The 21897-nt window shown below is 49.1% G+C and overlaps 1 long non-coding RNA gene across 1 annotated transcript; it reads left to right on the forward strand.

Annotated features, from left to right (window-relative positions):
• The first annotated feature begins 477 nt into the window (after positions 1–477).
• LOC138420313 (uncharacterized) lies at positions 478–19907 on the forward strand. The gene is made up of 3 exons (XR_011249219.1): positions 478–643; positions 927–1133; positions 19491–19907. It is a non-coding gene; the product is annotated as an uncharacterized lncRNA (long non-coding RNA).
• The last annotated feature ends 1990 nt before the right edge of the window (positions 19908–21897 follow it).

The following is a 21897-nucleotide window of genomic DNA, read 5'->3' on the forward strand; positions in this document are numbered from 1 at the left end:
CTTAAGGCTCCCAGTTTGCACACGCGTGCCCGACAGTGGATACCACACAAGCATGACTGTTTACAGGTAATCTCTGCCCACCTGAACCTGCTGTGTAATGCACACTTGAATATGCAAATCATTGTATGTGAGGGTGTCTGTATCTGGTTTTTTCCCACTGACCCCATTCACGGTGGGCTTACTAGGTGGCTCAGGGGTAAACAATCAACCTGCCAATGTTGGAGATGCGCGTTCGATCCCTTGGTCGGGAAGATCCCCTGGAGTAGGAAATAGCAACCCACTCCAGGATTCTTGCCTGGAGAATCCCACAGACAGAGGAGCCTGACAGGCTACCCATGGGGTCACAAAAGCCAGATATGACTTAGCCACTAAATAACAACAACCATCAACAACCATTCACAGTACCCAAAAGTATCCATCTCGAAGGGAAAACCATTTCCTGTTTTCCTGTCCTGCTCACACAACCAGAAGTTCTGCCCTCCAGGAAACAGTGGGAAGAAATCTGCCCGCCTCCTTCCTGCTGCCTTCCTTCCCTGACCCACTCCTTTCCTGACCGAATCGGCAAGACTAGGGAGAGACCAGAGCATGGCACCTGCATCGTGGGGTCAGCATGGACTGCATACCCCCGCCCCTCCTCAGCAGGGTGAGTTCTGCCCCAAAGCAGGGTCTGCAGCTGTCTGGGTTCTTGTCTTGTGACTCTGGACCACTGCAACACAAGAGGGAGGGGTGGGAAGCCCCTGTGAGCCTCATTTCTTTAAATTGCCTTTGCTAGTAATAGAGTTAGTATTCACAAATCTAATATGTGGCCAATTGTAAACCCACACCACAAATTCAGAAATGTGAAACCATGTGTCTTAAAAAAAAGAGAGATGAAAATACAGGAATAATTTCTTGGTCACTATTAGTCTGTTTTTTACCTGGTCTAGAAATCGATAGAAAGAAGGATGCAATTAATCATCACTCTCAAATCTCTGGACGTTTGCTCACCCTGGACACCGGGTACCTGTGTGTGGGCCACTATTCTAGCTGGCCTGTGGAGCCTGCCCATCTGTGGTCACTGACGTGTCCACTGATCACTGAGGATCCGCACTGACACGTGTGATTCACTGAGACGGTAACGGCTGCACGTACAGGTATTTCTATGTGGGTGTGGATGATTTCATAGCTGACTACTTCTGTGTCAGTATTCGCGGCCTTTGTGTGTGCATGTGAATCATAACCCCAGGCCCGGATTCCCCACCCATCATCTCGGAAGGGTCACAGCTCTGAACCAGGAGAGATGAGAGGACGCCAGGCGGTCTTCCTCACTCCTTCGCTCTCCTCGCGCTGGCTTCTCCCTCTCCAGGAAGAGGTCACCCAGAGGCCCCTCCAGAGACAGGCCCCGCCTTGCCTGTCTGAGAACAACAGGCGCAAAGCAATCTAGCAATTAGTAATAATCGTGCCTCTCTGACAAGCCATTATTTCTCCAGGACAAAGAAGGCACTTGGGGAGGTGATGAGGGCCAGGAACAAGAAGGATGGAGAAATAGCCCCTTCTCGTCTCTGGACTGGGCGGGAGTTTGTGACTCCTCAGGGGAAAGTGGGGACCCCACACTGACTCCCCCTTGACTTCCTCCCTGGTCCCCCATATCTCCCCTCCATCCTCTCCTGCCCTCTTTCTCTCTCTCTCTCTTCTCTTCCTCTCTTTCTTCTCCTTCTCTCCCTTGCCCCCGAGTACCCAGGCAGGCCTCACTTCCAGCCTCATAAAGGGAATTAAATGATTCAGGCTCAGAGGAACCCAGGCCCAGCCCGCAGCTCAGAGAGGAGTGCAGGAATGGCTTTTGGGGAGGTCAGGACTGACCAGTGTTTTGCAGGACTTGAGCAGGCACAGAACTGCCTTAGAAAACCAGCTTAGGGAGGATATGCCTCAGCATTCAGCCACCGCTGGTCTCATGGACGTTCCCTGAAGACAGGTGGTTCTCTTTTTTTTTTTTTAATTATTTATTTGGCTGCTTGAGGTCTTGGTTGCAGCTTGTGGGATCTTTTGTTGCTGCGTGTGGGCTTCTTTCTAGTTGTGGCAAGTGGCCTCTGGAGCACACTGCTTCTGTAGTTGCTTCATGTGGGCCTAGTTGCCCTGGGCACGTGGCATCTCAGTTCCCAACCAGGGATCAAACCCATGTCCCCTGCATTGGAAAGCAGATTCTTAACCATTGGACCACCAGGGAAGTCCCCAAGACAAGTAGTCCTGCAGTCGCAGAGGCTTCTGGGGTACAAGGAACTTTGACAAAGGGACACAAATGTCTAAACAACACGATCCCTTCCCTTGAGGAGCCTAAACCCAACAGGAAGGAAAGGAAATCTTCACTAATGGCTGTAATACAGAACTGAGTGTCAAGTACCATGACAAAGGGGTCAGCAAGCACTGTGAGAGACAGAGTCTCGGCACCCGGGGAGATCGGGCAAACTTCCTGGGAGAGAAAGTACAGACAGAACCGTTCAGAACAGAGAAATAAAGGATTCCCAAGGGAGCAGAGGGGCACAAGGGCATCTGGCAACCAAGAAGTTATGGAGATGAGGAGGTGGACTCTGATGATGTCAAGTAACAGCAAAACTGTCCTTGTTACTTTCTAGCATGTTCTCCTGGGTCCAGGCCCACTCCGCTCATTACCGCCTGACCACACCCAGGCCTCTTCACCTCTCCAGTGTCTGCTTCCTGGAACTGCTAAAATGCAGAGGTCATCCAATCTGCCCTCCATAACAGACAGAAGAGATAGGTCTTTGGTCCAGGCTTAGTCCCAGGACAGTCTGAGAATAGATGCTGCTGCTGCTGCTAAGTCACTTCAGCCGCGTCCGACTCTGTGCAGCCCACGAGGCTCCCCCATAGACGGCAGCCCACGAGGCTCCCCCGCCCCTGGGATTCTCAAGGCAAGCACACTGGAGTGGGTTGCCATTTCCTTCTCCAATGCATGAAAGTGAAGTCGCTCAGTCCTGTCCAATGAGAGGATAACAAAAGGAAAGAAAAAGAAATACTTTGCATCTGAATAATACAACTTTCAAAGCACTGTGATACACACTATCTCACATTGGCAAAAAAAAAATGGTGATATCGACCACACTGCAAAGATGACAACCAGACTCAGAGAGGTAGGGGGTTAGGAAAGATGGCATAACTGGCCTGGCTCTATATGTGGCCATACAGCAGTGGGACCTGTGGACCCACTTGGAGGCCGTTTAAGAGGAAGCAAGAATATGCGCTAGGATTAATCTCCCCAGCTGTCCAGAAAATGGGGGGAGTCAGATGTCCAGCAAAGCCCATGCGCAAAGAACCCTGCACCATACCCAGACACTGTTTAACTCTAACTGGAAACCCACCCCTCGGTGAGCAAACCCTCCAGGAACTGCTGAGAACGCAGCCCTGAGCACACGCTGGGGACAAAGCCACCCCAGAGATGCTCCTCAAAACCAGCAGAGGACTCTCCCCCAAAGCGAAGCTGAGCCTTCCGTGATCTGGCCTAACCCAACCCTCTCACTGCTCAACCCTGGCCATCTTTTTCTTTTGTGACACCATTCAGCCCCCACGCTCCCTGCCTCTGTGCCTTTGCTCTTTCAGTCCCTCCACTTAACACAACCCCCACAGCCTCTCTGCCGACCTTCACAAGGTCTCTCTCCTCCTCTCATTCACATCAGAATCCACCTCTGCCTCCACCAGCACTTTCTACCTCAATAATGCACTTAACCCAGCCCACCAGGCAGCAGGTTGATTGATGGATACCTCTGCCTCCCTCCAGTGGGCTGTGGGCCACAGAGAACCCCAGGGCAGGCCTCCTTTATTTCTGCACCTCCCCAGTCCCTGCCACACACACACACACACACACACACACACACACACAGTAGCCACTTGGGTTAAATATATTAACATGTTGCTTCATCCAAAGGTCACAGTGACTCTCATCAGTGCCTCTACTAAACTTAACACAGCAGGACAGGGTCACACCAGGGTGGTCCAGGGGGAAAGCCAGGAAGTTATCCTGGGCTAGACACAAACCTGGCTGCATGAGCAATGGAGTGTGGATGAAGAAATGTGCCCAGCCACACAGGAATGACCCACCTGGGAAACCCCATTAGCAAGCCCCTCTCTCAATTTGGCTGATCCACACAAAGAAAGACCCTGAGGACCATTCAGATCCCCTGGAAATGTCAACACTCCCCGAAAGTGGTCTCCACTGGTCCAGAAGTCTCCAGGCTGCCTGCACTTGTGATAAGCACAATAAATAAAACAATGAGACCCATTTGAAGGCACTTGTGAGACAGTGGAGCTTTGAGAACTTGACTTTGATGAGTTTGAAAGGCAGAGGAAAGAAAGAAGAACAAGTTTCCTCTTGGGCCCAGGTTTGTTTATCCTGCTTCTCAGAAGCCAGAGCCTACAAATGCAAGTGTGATGGTTTTAAATGGCTGGATGTGTTTCTCCTACAGGCCCCAAGGCACTTGTCTGCCCTGGGCCAGGTCCCATGTCAGCCCAGAGGAGGCACAGCCACTGGGGTGGGGGTTGGGGGGAGCAAGCCCAGAGGAGGGCAAGAGTCCAGACTTGAGCCCTCCCTTGGGAGAGCACAGAGGAAGCAGGGGAGCTCCAGGTAAGGGGGAATCACAAGGTACAGGTAGCCAAGAGGTGCAGCCAGTGACGCCCCCCAGCCCCACAGGAGTGGAGGACAGAGTTGAGCTCAGAGCTTGGGCCTGGATCTGTGCCTGCCTTGCCTGGGGCCAAGTCTCTTTCTCTCCAAGTACCTTATCTTCTTTCTCTCCAAGTACGTGGCTTCCCCGCTGGCTCAGAGGTTACTGCGTCTGCCTCCAATGCAGGAGACCCAGGTTTGATCCCCGGGAATCAGGAAGATTCCTGGAGATGGAAGTGGCAACCCACTCCAGTATTCTTGCCTGGAGAATTTCATGGACGGAGGACCCTGGTAGGCTACAGTCCACCAGGCCGCAAAGAGTCTGACAAGATTCTGTAGCCTTCACTTACAGGCCCCGCCCACCAGCCCCGCTCACTGGCCCACAGAAATTCCAGCTCTGCACCAGCAGAAAGCTGGGAGCAGCCAGAGCGCATGCTGTTTTGTGTTTTAGAGAATTCTTGGTCCGATGGGAACTTCTTTGAAGTAATCACTTCTCGGAGCCAATTAGTGGCTGGCCGTACTCTGGAATGATCTAGGGGGGAGGCAGGGCGGGGGATGGTCTTACTGTGACAGAGATAGTGGATGGAGGTGGGAGAGGGGAGCGAGCGTGTCTGGTCGTCCTAGGAAGGGGTGCAACAGAGTGCGGGGTTCAGAGGTGCCTCCCTCTGAGCAGAGCACTCTGCTCTGCTTCTTAGCTGCGATCTTGGCAAGCAGCTCCACCTTTCCCAGCCTCTCTTTCCTTTTTGCTACAATGGTAATACCTGGCTGCTGACCTGGCAGATGCTGCTGTGAGAATGAGACGGGTGCCTGGGCCCTTTGTAAAGGCAGCAGGAGGGCAAGTTACTGAGTCTTTTTAAACTTTGGTTTTCTCTTATCCGTGGAAAGCGTTGTACCCAGTAGGAGAAGGCGCATAAAGCGCCTGACCTATAGTGGAGACTACAGAAATAGTCACCTTTGGTAGTGCTATTACCGATGGGTGGAGCGCACATGTGTGTATAGGCTGTGGCCCCCGGGGAGCACGTGCTCCGGTTTCCATAGTGGGGGCAATGTCTCAAGGTACCACAGTCAGGGTTTTCAGTTGAATAAGTGGTCTTAGGCGGGGGTGTAATGACCCCTGAGAAGGGGCAAGGCCCCTGTAGAATGGGGTCCAGGTGAGTCTGGTGTGACCTGGGGAGCAGAGGGGTCAGGAAGGAGCTGAAGACCCCCGTGGAGCCACCTGGTTAGGTGGTCAAGGAGTCAAGGCAGGGCCGAGGCACCTCGGAGAGGACTCTTTATGAACATAAGGTGAAAGTGAAAGTGAAATCATTCAGTCGTATCCGAATCTTTGTGACCTGGTGGACTGTAGCCTACCAGGCTCCTCCGTCCATGAGATTCTCCAGGCAAGAATACTGGAGTGGGTTGCCACTTCCTTCTCCAGGGAATCTTCCCAACCCAGGCCCTGTCCTGGCCCCTCCCCGCTTCCCTCTTGCCCACCACCCTGGCAACACCTGACCTGGAAGCATCTGTGCTGGGAGGCACTGAGCGGTGTGAGGCCAACCCCGTGCAACCAAGGTCGGAGAGGTGACGTGTCCTCTCAGAGTCACTCAACCAATCATTAGCAGATCTGGGCTAGACCCCACCAGACTAAGGCCCAACCCCACATCACCCTGCATGAGTGTGTACTTCAGTCGTGTCGGACTCTTTGCAACCCCATGGATTGTAGCCCTCCAGGCTCCTCTGTCCATGGGAATTCTCCATGCAAGCATAGTGGAGTGAGTTGGCATTCCTTTCTCCAGGGGATCTTCCAGACCCAGGGATCAAACCCACATCACCCTCAGTTCAGTTCAGTTCAGTTGCTCAGTTGAGTTGGACTCTTTGAGACCCCATGGACTGCAGCATGCCAGGCCTCCCTGTCCATCACCAACTCCCGGAGTTCACTCAGGCTCATATCCACTGAGTGGGTAATGCCATCCAACCATCTCATCCTCTGTCGTCCCCTTCTCCTCCTGCCTTCAGTCTTTCCCAGCAGAAAGTCTGTTTCTCAGAGCACAGAACCCCAACCAGGCAGGATGCCACCTGCCCACAGGTAAGGATGGGTGGAGTGCTGCTCTGTGGAGAGCAGGGGGCCGACCAGAGAAGGCCCGAGATTCCCACCCTTGAGCGCTCTGTTCCTTCAGCACATGTGCTGACCTGCTCTGTGTCAGAGCTGGCGCTAGACCCTGGGCCTACAGTAGACAGGAGCTGCCCTCCAGAAGGCTACAGTAGCAATGGCGACAAGGAGACTCTCCTGTGAGCGTTCTCCTCTCCCCACCACCACACCTTCTGAGAAGGAAGGATTTGTGGACAGACGTCTGGACAGCCTCTGCCCTTGCCCTTCTGTACTGTTGAAACCAGCACCACAGCACGAAAGTTTGGTCAGAGGTCTTGACAGAACGTGGGCCCCTGGCCACGGGGATGTACCCACAATTATAACTCCGATTTCTCTCTAACTTTCAGACTCCTGGCTTCTCTTGATAAACTCAGGAGATCTTGTAATACCTGGCCCATATTCCTTCATTCATTCATCCGTGGGCCTGGTCCCATCCCCAGTGCTGGGAATACGGAGGTGAACAGGGCCGTCCAAGTCCCTGCTCTTGAGTCTCTTCAAGGGACCACAGTCAGTTGGTGTTGGTCCCTTTGTAGGGCAGGTCCACTCTAGTTCACTTCAGCCTCCGCCATTCCCTGGACCACTCTTGCCACTTGTGATCTTGCTTGGCCAAAACAAGCTGATCAGAAGGGCGGAAAGCTGAAGCAAACATGCTGACCTCACTATAACCTGCAGTGGGTTCTGGGGTGTTTGCCAGAAGGTATTCTGCATTTATATGAATATTTGAACATTTTTTTTAATTGAAAATAAGAATGAAAGTATAGAGAGTTACTTGTGAATGAAAATCTACAAAAATGAAGAAAGGGGTGAAAGAGATAAAAGCCAGCCAGGGCTGTGCTTGGGGTGGCTTTAGGAAAGTGTAGGGAGAGGGGAGAGAGAATATGGGGATGTTGCCACACTGGCTGGGAGAGTGTGAGATGGAGAGAGATAGAGGAAGGGGTTTTTTAAAGTTTTGCTACATGTTAGGAATGAATGCCCCCTTGGCATCTTTCAAGCAACTTCGTGAACATTTAAAATTATTTTTCAATGCTTTTTTGACATCCATCTTCTGATTCTTTTGAATGTAATTCTGCTGGATGGGTGTTAAGAAAAGAATCAATAAAGCATAGTGAAGTGAATAGTGTGAAAGTCACTCTTTGTGACCCCATGGACCATACAGCCCATGGAATTTTCCAGGCCAGAATACTGGAGTGGGTAGCCTTTCCCTTCTCCAGGGGATCTTCCCAATCCAGGGTTTGAACCCAGGTCTCCCACACTGCAGGCGGATTCTTCACCAGCTGAGCTACCAGGGAAGACCAAAGCATAGTGAGTGCATGATCAGGAAGTAGGGGCTCCTGGGAGGAGCACTGCTCCCAATCTGGGAGTCAAGAACAGCCCCCAGGGAGAAGGTCTTTAAACTCTGGATGAGCAGATGCTATGGCAACACAAGAAGAAGGTAATGAGACAAGGAAAGTCAGGGAATCTTCCAGGCAGTGGGGGTAGCTCTGGGAAGGCTCAGATGGCAGACTCTAGGATCTGCCTGTGGGTCGAGATGGGAGGACAGTTGACTGGGGGTAGCAATGAAAGGAGAGATAGGGTGAAGGGGTGGGCAGGAACCCTGCAGGCCTTCCGAGATCCATGGTGGCTCATCGGCCTTGGCTGGTGGGCAGTCAGAAGCCACTGAGGGCTGTAATCAGTGGCTTTAAGATACTCCTCCGTCTGTTCTGTGGTAAATGGATTGGAATGAGGCAAAGTAGAGGTAGTTGCTGCTGCTGCTGCTAAGTCGCATCAGTCATGTCGGACTCTGTGTGACCCCATAGACGGCAGCCCACAAGGCTCCCCCGTCCCTGGGATTCCCCAGGCAAGAACACTGAAGTGGGTTGCCATTTCCTTCTCCAGTGCATGAAAGTGAAAAATGAAAGTGAAGTCGCTCAGTCGTGTCCGACCCTCAGTGACCCCATGGACTGCAGCCTACCAGGCTCCTCCATCCATGGGCTTTTCCAGGCAAGAGTACTGGAGTGGGCTGCCATTAGGCAGGAGGCCATTGGGATAAATCAAGCAAAAGACGAGGGTAGCTTAGGCTGGGCTTCTGGCAAAGAAAACAGGAAGCAGGGTTTGATTCTAATGACACACAGGAGATGAAGGAGAGTGATGGTATAATTCAGCGCCATGTCCCTAACACCCAGCATGCTGCCTCACACTCAGTACAAATAAAATGAATATGTATCGAATGCATGGGCAAATGAACCAAAGACGTAATAAATTAACAAGCAAATCTGGTAGGTGAATGTTAGCTTGCTTAAACCTAATCCCTCCATTGCACAATGTTAAAAAAACAAAAAAAGGCTACCATTTCTGAAGGCCTACTACGTTCCAGGCAGTGGTATCAGGTACTGCATACACATCATTTCTGCACAATCTCTAAGCTTCACGGAATTCTTGCATTCCGGAGTTATGATTCCCATTTTGCAGGCAGGAAATAAGAGTTAATGTAGGTTGCTCACATCCACCCGAGGAATAGGAAGCAGAGCTAAATTCTCATCCAGGGATAGTCTTTCTACCCCTCACAGATCCTCAGAATGGTCCCCTCCATGAGGATTTGATGCCCAGCTCCCCCTTGCTCTTCCTCCACTCCCTACAACTTTGTATTACAGGTGAAAGGAAACAGTTACCAAGTGAAATGGGAGGTTAGAAAACAGGAACCCCAAGTTCCTGAGCATTTAGCTCTGCTCCTCCTTCTAATTATCTTCACCATCACCAACAGACAGTGAGTGCTCACTGTAGACCAGCTGCTGTACTAGACAACAGGGCTATGAAGGAAAATTGGATGTATTCCCTGGATGGGGGAAAATTGTCCCATATCTGGTGAGGAAGGGTAGTGAGGAGGAATAACGGGTTTTGTGAGAGCATGTGCAAAGAAGGCTCAGAGACGTAGACGCGTTGAGACCAGGGTGTAGGACCCTCAAGGGGAAAAGGTGGCAGATGAGAATGGAAAGGTGGTGGACACGCACCTGAATTAGGACAATAACAGGGACTAGGAGAAGAGACAGCAGTAAAAGAGGCTTCAGGGATGGGCCAAACAGGACGGTGAGGCTGGATTGGGAGGATGAGTGGCCGCTGCCCACCTGGAGGCACTGAGAATCTGGGTATTTCAGCCTGAGCAGCTGCCAGCTCCTTCCCCAACCCCAGGGCAGTGGCTGAGACATTTTATTGTCCCCCAGGGTCAATGCATCAGGAACAGAGAAGGGACTCAGTCTCTGCCCCAACTCCCTCTGCAAGCACAGCTTCTGTTTCCAGACACAGGGTTGTGCCCGGTGCACAGGGAGGCTGATCAAGCCAAAACATCAGAATCTGGAGCCAAGAAGGGCGTATTGAAGGGCCAGGCAAGGAGGGGTTTCCTCGGTGGCACTAGTGGTAAAGAACCCGCCTGCCAATGCAGGAGACACAGGAGATACGGGTTGGATCCCTGGGTCGGGAAGATCCCCTGAAAGAGAGCATGACAACCCACTCCAGTATTCTTGCCTAGAGATCCCCATGGACAGAGGAGCCATAGGGTCACAAAGAGTCAGACATGACGGAAGCGATAGAGCACGCAAGCAAGGAGAACGGGTGGCTCGTTCCCCCGCCCCTCGAAAAGCCCAGACTCCCCCAAGGGTTTCATCGAAGCATTTTTAAAGGCTACATGAAGGAGGGAGTCGCACAGTTCTTGCACAATTCTCTGATTGGTGGATATTGAGATAAGGGGGTTAACATTATCAATCCTTAGGCGCCAGCAGGTCTGAAGGCTACGTGCTTTTGATCATCAAGTAGCTAATTTCTTCCACTGGTGGTGGTTTTAGCATCTGTAAAACAACTCAGGAAGTATGCATCAGATACTGTTATCTGGGTACTTCGGAGAGGAAACTACAGCAGAGATGTGGGGGAGGGGTCTGTCCAGGGAAGGCCCCAGCGGGTCCTGCTTGGTTATACTCCTGCTTCTCAGGCTGCTCTCCTTACCTGTCAAAATTCACAAATCTGATCAACCCACTTGCCCTCAAGCCAAATAACTCCGTCTTTGGCTAAATAGAGAAGAGGAGATCAAGGATTTGAAGAGACACTTATTTATCTCTTTACCAGACAGTCTAATGAATAATTTCATGTTTGCAAAAGCTCATTTTGAAATTTGAAGACAAGAGATATATTGCCAAGGCAGCTCTAATACTGCGACATTAATTTTGCACTGAAAGATTTACTCAAAAATTAGATTTTACAATTTTAATGCCTCCATTCTTTTCTTTAAATAAGCTGTGAAATACAGTTAATTAGACTTAAACCCTGGAAGCTTAGACGTTTGAGCTTTGGTGTAAGCTACAAAAGAATGCAAGCTTTTTCACTTGCAAATTAAATCTAAATTCATTACATGCCTAAACCTATACTACTTGCAGAAATCTTGCTGGGCTGAGGAGGGGTCTTCTTGAAGCTCCAGATGTGGACCCCATTCCGGCTGCAGAGAAGGGTTGTGAAAATGAAAAGGAAGGGACGGGAGGTGGAAAAAACAGAGGCCGTCTGACAAACTTGGGCAATGTTAGTGTATCCTTTGGAACACCAGCCTCGGGAACTGCTCCTTGGGACATGAAGGTTCTGTACTTGAAAAAATCAGGGAGATGTCGCTTCTGATGCTCCCTTCTTAAACAGTCACAAGGTTCTAGGAAGTAGAACAAATAAGCAAATAAACAAAAAGCTGTTTAATTTTGTTTCATCCAGAATTCCCAAATATATTTGAGAGTGAAGCCTTTTTTATCAAAATACCTAACATTCAAGTCTTTCCACTGCTCCACAGAACAGCCTGCTTTGGGCTCTGGCATCCCCACCAGGACTGCCTTCTCCTCCTTAGACCTGGCCTTGGAGACCCAGCCCAAACCATCTGTTCTCTTCCACACTGATCTCCTCACTGTGACCTGAACTGAAAGCATCAGTTACACAGCTAGCTGAGAAATACAAAACTGAATTTGAAAGGGCTGAGAAATTTAGGGGCCCAACCTAGATGCAGTACCGGTATCCAGCTAGGTGATCACGTCTTCAATACGCTGCTTAACATTAGAATCGGAGAAATAATCGAAGGTGTAAGAACACGGGCTTCCCTTGTAGCTCAGTAGGTTAAGAATCTGCCTGCAATGCAGGAGACCTGGGTTCAATTCCTGGGTCAGGAAGATCCCCTGGAGAAGGAAATGGCAACTCACTCCAGTATTCTTGCCTGGAGAATTCCATGGACAGAGGAGCCTGGTGGGCTACAGTCCATGGGGTCACAAGAGTCAGATACAACTTAGCGACTAAACCACCACCACTGTGAGACCCCACACTGCCTGGAGGTAAACTTGTCTAGGACCCTACCAATTAGGCTCCAAGTTCACTGGGCTGGGGTCTTTACTCTTGCCAGCCCCTAATACTTCCCCATCCATAACTTCCATTTCTGAGTCAAAGGACCCTTCTTTCCAGCTACCAGCTTGTGCCTGATTCCATGGACAAGCCTCTTTCCTTAGGCCACTGCCTCCTCACCCTCTGGGGTCACCATGGATCCCCCTGAGAATCTAATGAAATCAATGGATCCTCTTCTCAGAATTGTCCAGTATTGAAAGCTTCACAAATGTCTTGAAGCCAGTCCATCATCTCTGTCTGTGACTTCTTTCTAAGAGGCATCTTGATCTGATTTAAGGTGTTAGTGAAATCTAACCAATCCTGATAGACTGCATGGAATTTTCCAAACATCCAGTGTGCGCCTTTGTTTTGTGTCCTTTGCTATTCGGGACATGACCCTTGTATCCACTGCCTGTTACTCAACTCAGGGCATAATTCATCTTTGGAGGGTAAAAATGATAACAATAACCCATCTTGCTTTTGCAGTTTACACAATGTGGCATTACCTTAACTTGACCTTCACGAAAGTCTGAGTCATAGGAGTTATGTTTTGCTTTTAACAAAGGGCAAGAACAGGCTCAGAAAAGTTGAGTGATGTACCCAGGAACAGAGTGACAGGGCAGCTTCCCTAAGTCCTCGTTCTGTATCCTTGTAAGCTACCCTGCTGTCTCCAAATTATAAACCCTGAACCCCACATTTTCTTATGGTACCCATAGCTCTTGGTCACAGAGGAGAGGGGAGGCTATTTTTCCTTTACATAACAAGTACAAAGACCAACAGATCATTTTGGTTACAACAGGGTTCAAAACAATGCTTTGGATTTTAAAATACTGGGTTCAATACCAGTATTGAACTCGTGGCTCTGTAACTTTGCACAAAGTACTTCAGACCTTTGGAATTAATAGCAAAGTTGAAGCCACAGAGCTACTGGGGGGACAAAATGAGATAACACGCATAGAGCACTTGGCACATGGTACACGCTCGACAGATGTCAGACTAAAAAGGAATGTGGGCTTGGGAAGCCGGAAAGTTCTTCCTGAGAGAGGTAGGATTTAAATTGGGCTCAGGAAGTGAGTTGTAGGTATCGGAAGATAGAGTGAGACCTGTGAAGAGGTGTCTAGGGAGGAAATTGCAAAGTGCGTTGGATGGAGGAGGGGGGAGCATCATAAATAAGCTCCAGTCTTGGGCAGTCGAGGGTTCGATCCCTGGGCTGGGAAGATCCCCTGGAGAAGGAAATGGCAACCCACTCCAGTATTCTTGCCTGGGAAATCCCAGGGACGGAGGAGCCTGGTGGGCTACAGTCCATGGGATCTCAAAAGAGCTGGATATGATTTAGCAACTAAACAACAACAACAACAACTTGGGCAGTAAAGTTTGCATGGGTGGAGGGAGCAGAGAGTGGAAAATAAGGTCAACTGGGGCGGTAGAGCTTGGACTTCTTTTTGAACCCAAGGAGAGTCACTGAAGGTTATGCACTAGAGAGTGATAAAGGATGATGCTTAGTCAGTTGAGTGATGGGCACAAGCAGAGAGAGACTGGAGAGCAGGTAACTTGGGAGGTTATTGCAGTGGCCCGGGTGACAGAGATGTAAACCCATTGCTTATATCTTGTGTGACTCTAGCAAGCTGCCCTGCCTTATTCTCCACCACCAGGTCCCCCTCCCATCCTAACCTGGAGTGCCCAGGTTGAATGACTGGGCCACTGCTGTGGGCCCCGTTCCAGGGTTCTCATTCTAATGGCCTTATTCGTAACACAGTTCTAGCCTTAGTCTGGGATAGTTCTTTTTATTATTATTATTACTGAAGTATAGTTGAATTACAACGTTGTGTTTGTTTCAGGTGTACAGCACAATGATTCAGATAGATGATAGATAGATAAATGGATAGTCAATAGATAGACAGATGATTGATAGATACAGAGATACAGATATATTCTTCTTCAGATTCTTTTCCCTCACATGTTATTACAAAATATTGACTGTAGTTCCCTGTGCTATACAGTAGGTCTTTGTTGGTTATCTATTTCATAAAGACTATTAGTGCTTCCCAGGTGAAGGCAGTGGTAAAGAACCTGCTTGCCAATTCAGACAAAAGAGACCGGGTTCAGTCCCTGGGTGAGGAAGATCAAGATCCCCTGGAGAAAGAAATGGCAACTCACTCCAATATTCTTGCTTGGGAAATCCCATGGTCAGAGCAGGCTGGTGGGCTACAGTCCATGAGGTTGCAAAGAGTGGGACACAACTGAAGTGACTTAACACACTCACATTAGTTCAGTTCAGTTCAGTTCAGTCGCTCAGTCGTGTCTGACTGTTTGCGACCCCATGAATCGCAGCACGCCAGGCCTCCCTGTCCATCACCATCTCCCAGAGTTCACTCAGACTCACGTCCATTGAGTCAGTGATGCCATCCAGCCATCTCATCCTCGGTCGTCCCCTTCTCCTCCTGCCCCCAATCCCTCCCAGCATCAGAGTCTTTTCCAATGAGTCAACTCTTCACATGAGGTGGCCAAAGTACTGGAGCTTCAGCTTTAGCATCATTCCTTCCAAAGAAATGCCAGGGTTGATCTCCTTCAGAATGGACTGGTAGGATCTCCTTGCAGTCCAAGGGATTCAAGAGTCTTCTCCAACACCACACTTCAAAAGAGTCAATTCTTCGGCACTCAGCCTTCTTCACAGTCCAACTCTCACATCCACACATGACCACAGGAAAAACCATAACCTTGACTAGACAAACCTTAGTCGGCAAAGTAATGTCTCTGCTTTTTAATATGCAGTCTAGGTTGGTCATAACTTTTCTTCCAAGGAGTAAGCGTCTTTTAATTTCATGGCTGCTGTCACCATCTGCAGTGATTTTGGAGCCCCCAAAACTAAAGTCTGACACTGTTTCTACTGTTTCCTCATCTATTTCCCATGAAGTGATGGGACCAGATGCCATGATCTTCGTTTTCTGAATGTTGAGCTATAAGCCAACTTTTTCACTCTCCTCTTTCACTTTCATCAAGAGGCTTTTTAGCTCCTCTTCACTTTCTGCTGTAAGGGTGGTGTCATCTGCATATCTGAGGTGATTGATATTTCTCCCGGCAATCTTGATTCCAGCTTGTGTTTCTTCCAGTCCAGCATTTTTCATGATGTACTCTGCAGATAAGTTAAATAAGCAGGGTGACAATATACAGCCTTGACGTACTCCTTTTCCTATTTGGAACCAGTCTGTTGGTCCATGTCCAGTTCTAACTGTTGCTTCCTGACCTGCATACAGATTTCTCAAGAGGCAGGTTAGGTGGTCTGGTATTCCCATCTCTTTGAATGTTCCACACTTTATTGTGATCCACACAGTCAAAGGCTTTGGCATAATCAATAAAGCAGAAATAGATGTTTTTCTGGAACTCTCTTGCTTTTTCGATGATACAGCGGATGTTGGCAATTTGACCTCTGGTTCCTCTGCCTTTTCTAAAACCAGCTTGAACATCAGGGAGTTCGCGGTTCACGTATTGCTGAAGCCTGGCTTGGAGAATTTTGAGCATGACTTTACTAGCATGTGAGATGAGTGCAATTGTGCGGTAGTTTGAGCATTCTTTTGCATTGCCTTTCTTTGGAATTGGAATGTATATGTTAATCCCAAACTCCAGACATGAAAAACAACTTATAGGATAATTCTTCACTGTTGCCTTTCTGGGAACTGGGCCCCTGTTCTTGACCCCAACCACCTCTCCTGTAACTCAGTGTGCTGAAAACAGCAGTATAGCATTGGCTTTCCTTTGGTCTCAAACTCACTCCCAGGGATGTTCATCCCCTCACGTGCCTTAGACAAGGGGCTGTGCTGAGTGCTGTGGAGGGCGCAGAACTGGGTCTAGCAAGTTCACAGCCTTTAGGAAGCTTGCCATCCAGTACACAGAAGGTAAGCCATATATAAAAATGAATATGATATAAGGTCAAGTATGACACATAGAAACAGCTCTGGCTGTTCTAAAAACAAATGACCCAGAAAACCATCTTAGTTCTCCATTTATTTAGCCAATACTATCGTTCCCGTCAGAGCTGCATGCCACCCATGTGTGAGGAAGCAGCTGCCATGGGAAGCGGTCAGCATCCCATCCTGCCCTGCCCTGTGCCCCTTACTTCCATCTCACTGCACGCTCCGAATTCCTGTGTTGGCTCTTCTTGACTGTGAGATTATGGCTGATTCTCCTTCTAGCCATTGAAGCCTAGTCCCCACTTAGGTCTTCAAACAACACCCATGGTGCGATTGGAGGGAGGGAAACCTTTCAAGGAAAACAAAGGGAAAATACCAAGGACTATAAAAAGAAACATGTTTGCAGAGTTCTTTTTTTCTGATTGCCAGTTGAACATGTAGCAAAATATTGACTTGGTGAACACAGCCCAGTGAGGACTCCCAGGCCTTGCCCGGGTCTCCTCTTGTCATTTCACCATTTTTTTTTTTTCTAAAGGCTTAAGAGATGCTTGGATCTCTTCTCCAGACAGTTTAGGGCTGATCCTGCTCTGAGGTCCTATGGGATTCTCAGTGACTTCCCGAACCTGCTTTGTCTCTGAATTGGGGTCCTTATTTGTCCCCACTGGGCCAGCACGGCTGCCCCGACACCTCAGTTCTACTCAACGTGGCCTGATTTGGTTGGGGTGCTACGCATTACCCCACCCCAGCCTGGGCCTCCCTATAATAAGCTAGCAGATCTTTCTTTGCTTCCACTCAAGAATCTCCTGGGACTTCCCTGGTGTTCCACTGGTTAAGAATTCACCTTGCAATGCAGGGAATGCAAGTTAAATCCCTGGTCAAAAAACTAAGATCCCACATGCCACAGGGCAACTAAGCCCGAGCACCACAGTTAGAGAGATCCTATGTGCCGCAACTAAGATCCGATGCAGCCAAATAAATAAATAAATAAATATTTTTTTTAAAAAAAAAGAATCTTCTGACTTGATCTGGAATAGCCTTCTTGCACACGCACCCACTCGGCTATGTGTGCTTGGTTCGCGGGTCACCAGTTAAAACTTGTTTCGTCCCCAGGACAGCCTCTGCAGCCTTGTTTATCCACACCTCCCTCTCAGCCTTTAGAGCTGACATTGTCTTTCCCTGGCTGAGTCATGCTGCCACGACCAAGAGTCAGAAACAGGCACGATGTCCCTTTCTGCCTATAAAGGCCACTCCTCCTTTACCCCCACCATCCCATCTTCCTGGGTGCGAAGCAGAGTCAGCCTGTCACAACTGCAGTGTAGGCATCCTTCCTGCCTCGGTCTTGCCCTCCCAGGTCTGTGTTCCATGGTGCAGCAGAGAACAGAGCTTTCTTCAGTGTCCATTTATGCTGCTCCCTGGCTTCAGACTCACAGTACTGTCTTCATGTAAAACCCACTTCCTTGGCACCACTGACAGTGCCCAGCATGGTAAGCTCATCACCTGTCTTCTACAGAAGACATAGCCCACCTGCCCTCTGGCCATTTGGGTTGGAAGTTACCTAACGTGCCCTGCTCTTCATTCATCCCTCTGCTTCCTTCCTAACTCACCCAGTACACCTAGAGAATGCCTATTCAACCTCCAGCTCAAACTTTCCCTCCTCCAGGAGCTTTCGTTGACCGGCTTTGATGGAGGCAGCCCCGTTATTCTCTGTGGATCCCACAGTGCTGTATTTGGGCCCATATTATTACAAGATTATGCCATTATTACAAGATGATGCCATTTCTGTAATTATGTACATTCTGTCTCTCCAAAATATAAATCATGGCCAAGAGCTCAGACTCAGAGTCTAACAGAGCAGAGATCAAATTCTACCTCCATTTCCTGGGGTTTCCCTGGTAGCTCAGATGGTAAAGAATCTGCCTGCAATGCAGGAGACCAGGGTTCAATCCCTGGGTAGGAAAGATCCCCTGGAGAAGGGATGGCAACCCACTCCAGTATTCTTGCCTGGAGAATTCCATGGACAGAGGAGCCTGGCGGGCTACAGTCCATGAGTGAGGTACCCTCATGCAAGAAGAGACTTCATCTCAGTTTCCTCCTGTATAAAATTGTAGGGATGATAAGAAACCTGCCTTAGAAGGCTGTTAATGGTCTAAATCTCATTGCCTGGTACACAGCGAGCAGCCATCAATTCTGGTTCATTCTGTTTTAGACTCTGAAACCCTATGTTCTTACCACATAGAAACAGTTACTACATTTATTTAGCAATTGCTTATTTTACTTGCATCAATCCATTTAACACTTGTACAGCTATGTCAAGATGGTACTTTTGTTATCCCCATTTTGCAGATGGAGAAACAGAAGTAGAGAGGCTGCCTAACATGCCTAAGTGAACACACACAGTCAGCAGCAGATACAAACCCAGGAAGTCTAGCTCCAGAGCCTTCCATCCTAAGGACTATACCAGTGGCTCTTTAGATAGGCACTCAACATTTATTTTTAAAGCTGAGCCAGTCAGTCTGTTCAGCATTGTGTCCTTCATGTCCATCATGGACCCAACAGGTCTGAGTTCTCATAAGTGGCTGCCGACTGATGAGGATTATAAGGCGGGGAGTGAGGCCCTTCCTAAGATCAGGTCTCTCCCTGCCCTCCGTGCATTGACGAGTCCTGACTCGGGAGCCCCAGCGTGTATGTATTTACCCTCCCCCATAAACAAGTAAAGAGAGCAGACTACCCACTCACTGGCTCAGGTGGCCACTGCCCCTGGGCCACCCCATACAAACCCCCCAACACCTGCAGCTGTCTGCAGACAGGCAAAAGGGAAAGAGCCAGCCTGGGACAGGGAGAGATAGAGCATTTGACTCATTAGCTGCATATTCCGTTCTGACATTTGAACCTGGCGGAATCCGAGTAGGGCTGGAGTAATGAATTAATCCCAGGGAAGAAGACAGGTCTGCAGCTCCTCAGCTATTAGCATCCCGCTGTGACGGGGAACCCTGCTGAGCCGACATGTGCCATGGAGTTTGTTCCCCACCACCTGGCTCCTTTCAGAACCTCTCTGGTCCAAGCCAGCCAACCTCAGAGAGACCAGCCCATGATCGGTGTTTGATATGTATCTGCCAACTAAGGGACTGATTGAAGAGTGAGTTATTCTCCCCAGGTTCAGTAGGGCCAGGACCAACCATCCTATGATTTTGAGGTTCCAGATAGCAGTCTCTATACTCCTAGAGGTCAATACTCCCGGCTCTGGGGAGTCTGTTCCCTTTTTCCAGGGTCACAGATCAGGGTATCACTTATCAACAGTCATAAAGGAAAAACAGTCTTCGGTTTCCCTAGATTTCTTTTCACTTGTTCATTCATTTGTTCATTTTCTATTTGAAAAAGTCTTTATTAAATTTGTTACAATATTGCTTCTGTTTTTATGTTTTGTTTTTTTGGCCCCAAGGTACATGGGACTTTAACTCGCTGGACCAGGGATCAACCCCGCACACTGCATTGGAAGGCCAAGTCTTAACCACCGGATCTCAGGAAAGTCCCTCATTCATTGATTTTCTTTCTCTTCCCTATTCTTTCCCCTGTTTCTCTCTCACAACACACACGCACACACCCTTCTCAAATTCACCACTCTCTCTTCCAGTCTCCCTGGCTACCAGGAGGCCACAGGATGGTGCCGGCACAAATCTTCTGCAAAAGAGAAAGACAAGAGAGAAGGAACAACAGAGAGAGGGGGAGGGACATCAGCGCACCCCCCGGCTCTCTTCTCCAGACTTGGCTGTCTCTAACCCCAGGCCACAGGATTCATCGCTCACCCTGATTCAGTGGGACAGTTATTTTATATTATTAAAATAAGAGATTATCATCACCACCGATCTCCATCTCCTTTCCAATCTCATCTGAAAAGCAGGCATTGCCTCCTGCTCCCGGACCCCTAATTCTCTCTGCCTCGGCTGTTAAATCATTTAACCTAGCAAAGTGTCGGGATATGCATTTTACATGAGAGACACGAAGCAGGATAAATCTGGGCTGGCTGCAGAGGCTGAAAAGAAATATCTGAGGTGCGGACAAGGGTCAAAGAAGCCTTGGATGGGATGCAGAGTCTGGCGGGAGGGGGTCTCCTTCCTCTCCTCTCAGGCTTCAGGGATAAGAAAGCCGAAGCCTGGTCCTTCTTTGCAGAAAAGCAACAGACACCAGTAACAGGGGCCAGCACATACCATGCAACCAAGTCTCTCCTAGACTTTTAAAATGGGACATTACCACCCATGACCTTACCAGGCTCTGCAACTCAGAGCCAGGATCCAGCATTCAACTTGATCCATTCAAAGTCAGGCTGCGGAGTTCAGCACTGCTGGAGCCATCTCAGAATGTCTGGGCTGTAAAGACCCCAAGCACAACTCCCTTCCTTCACTTACAGATGAGGATACCAGAGTCCAGGGTGGATAAAGACTTAGTCAAGCGTACAGGATATTAGCCAACTCCAGCACTTGCACCCAGGGTTTGAGTCTAGGGATCCTGGCCCCTCATCCAATGCCTGGTCCAGTGGACTTGAGACTGGTTCTGACTCTGGCTGTGTCTGTACACTTAACCCTCTGTAATTTATAAATGACAAACTCTAGTTACTCAGGAGCCTGGGTGAGAACACAGGGGAGGTTCATTTACTCACGAATCCATTTTATTAACTTATATTGAGGGTCTGCCATGTGTTAGCCCTGGGCTGGGTGCTGTGGATGCAAGTGTGGACCAGGCACATCTGTGTTATCAGGGTGTTCCTGGTTAGTAACCCGGACAGGGTTAAAAGCTAAAAGCAATGCCAGGTGTGTGCTCTTGGTTGAGAATATTAATTTTCCATACATTTTATCAGTCATACAGAAATTTTGCAAATGACTGTGTAAGAGGCCCATAAACACCTACGTGCCCCTGAGTTCAAAGTTGCTTGTTTTCTTGCTTGACCTGGAAAGAAGAAGCAATGCTCTCTAGGAGATCTGGCATGTAGATAGGAGGCCCAGGCCTCAAACCCAGGAGCCGCACTTCAGCTATGAGGTCAGGTTACTAAAACAGGGTGGGGGAAGGGTTGCCAGATTTAGCAATGAAAAATACGCAAGGCCTGATTACATTTGAATTTCAGGTAAACAAAAATAAAATAATTTTGTAATATAAGTGTGTCCCAAATACTCCTTGAAACAGACATATCAATATTAAAAACAGTATCCACTATTATCTAAAATTTAAATTTGACTGGGCATTCTGTGTTTTATCTGGTAGCTCTACAGGGATGGGAGAGAAAACCACTTGGAAATTAGATACACCATGATTCGGATGAGAGAAGGTGAGAGATGCTGGGCCTGGGAGCCAGGAGAGGCTGCTGGAGCCCAGTGAGTGTCTCCTCTGCTCCCAAGGGAGGCTGCCCCCACTCCCCCAGCCCAACGGCAACTTGAGCGGCCTCTGCAGCTGTGTTAACGAGAAGGCTCTTCCCCAAACAACAGATTAATTGATTTAAAACTTTTAATGCCAGATGCTTGGTGGAAGCATTTTAATAATCCTCGAGTCAGAATTAATCATGTCTCCTGATCTTTGAGGAGGGCAGTTATTAAATCCTGCAGAGGCAGGGGATGGGCCCAGGAGGGGGGCTTGCTGCTTCTCCTGGGTCCTCTCCTGCTGTGCTCTAACCCTGAGCTCTGAGGTCCCCCTGGTGGGATGGGGTGGGACCGGAAGCAGTGGCAGGCTGTGGTCTGGATCAGCCCCAGAGGGGCAGGAAGTCGGCCTGCTAGGCTCAAATGGGTAAGGAGTCCGCCTGCCAATGCAGGAGACACAGGAGACGGGGTTCTGATCCCTGGGTTGGGAAGATTCCCCTGGAG

The sequence above is a fragment of the Ovis canadensis genome, chromosome 15 (genome assembly GCF_042477335.2).
Source record: "Ovis canadensis isolate MfBH-ARS-UI-01 breed Bighorn chromosome 15, ARS-UI_OviCan_v2, whole genome shotgun sequence".
Taxonomy (NCBI): Eukaryota; Metazoa; Chordata; class Mammalia; order Artiodactyla; family Bovidae; genus Ovis; species Ovis canadensis.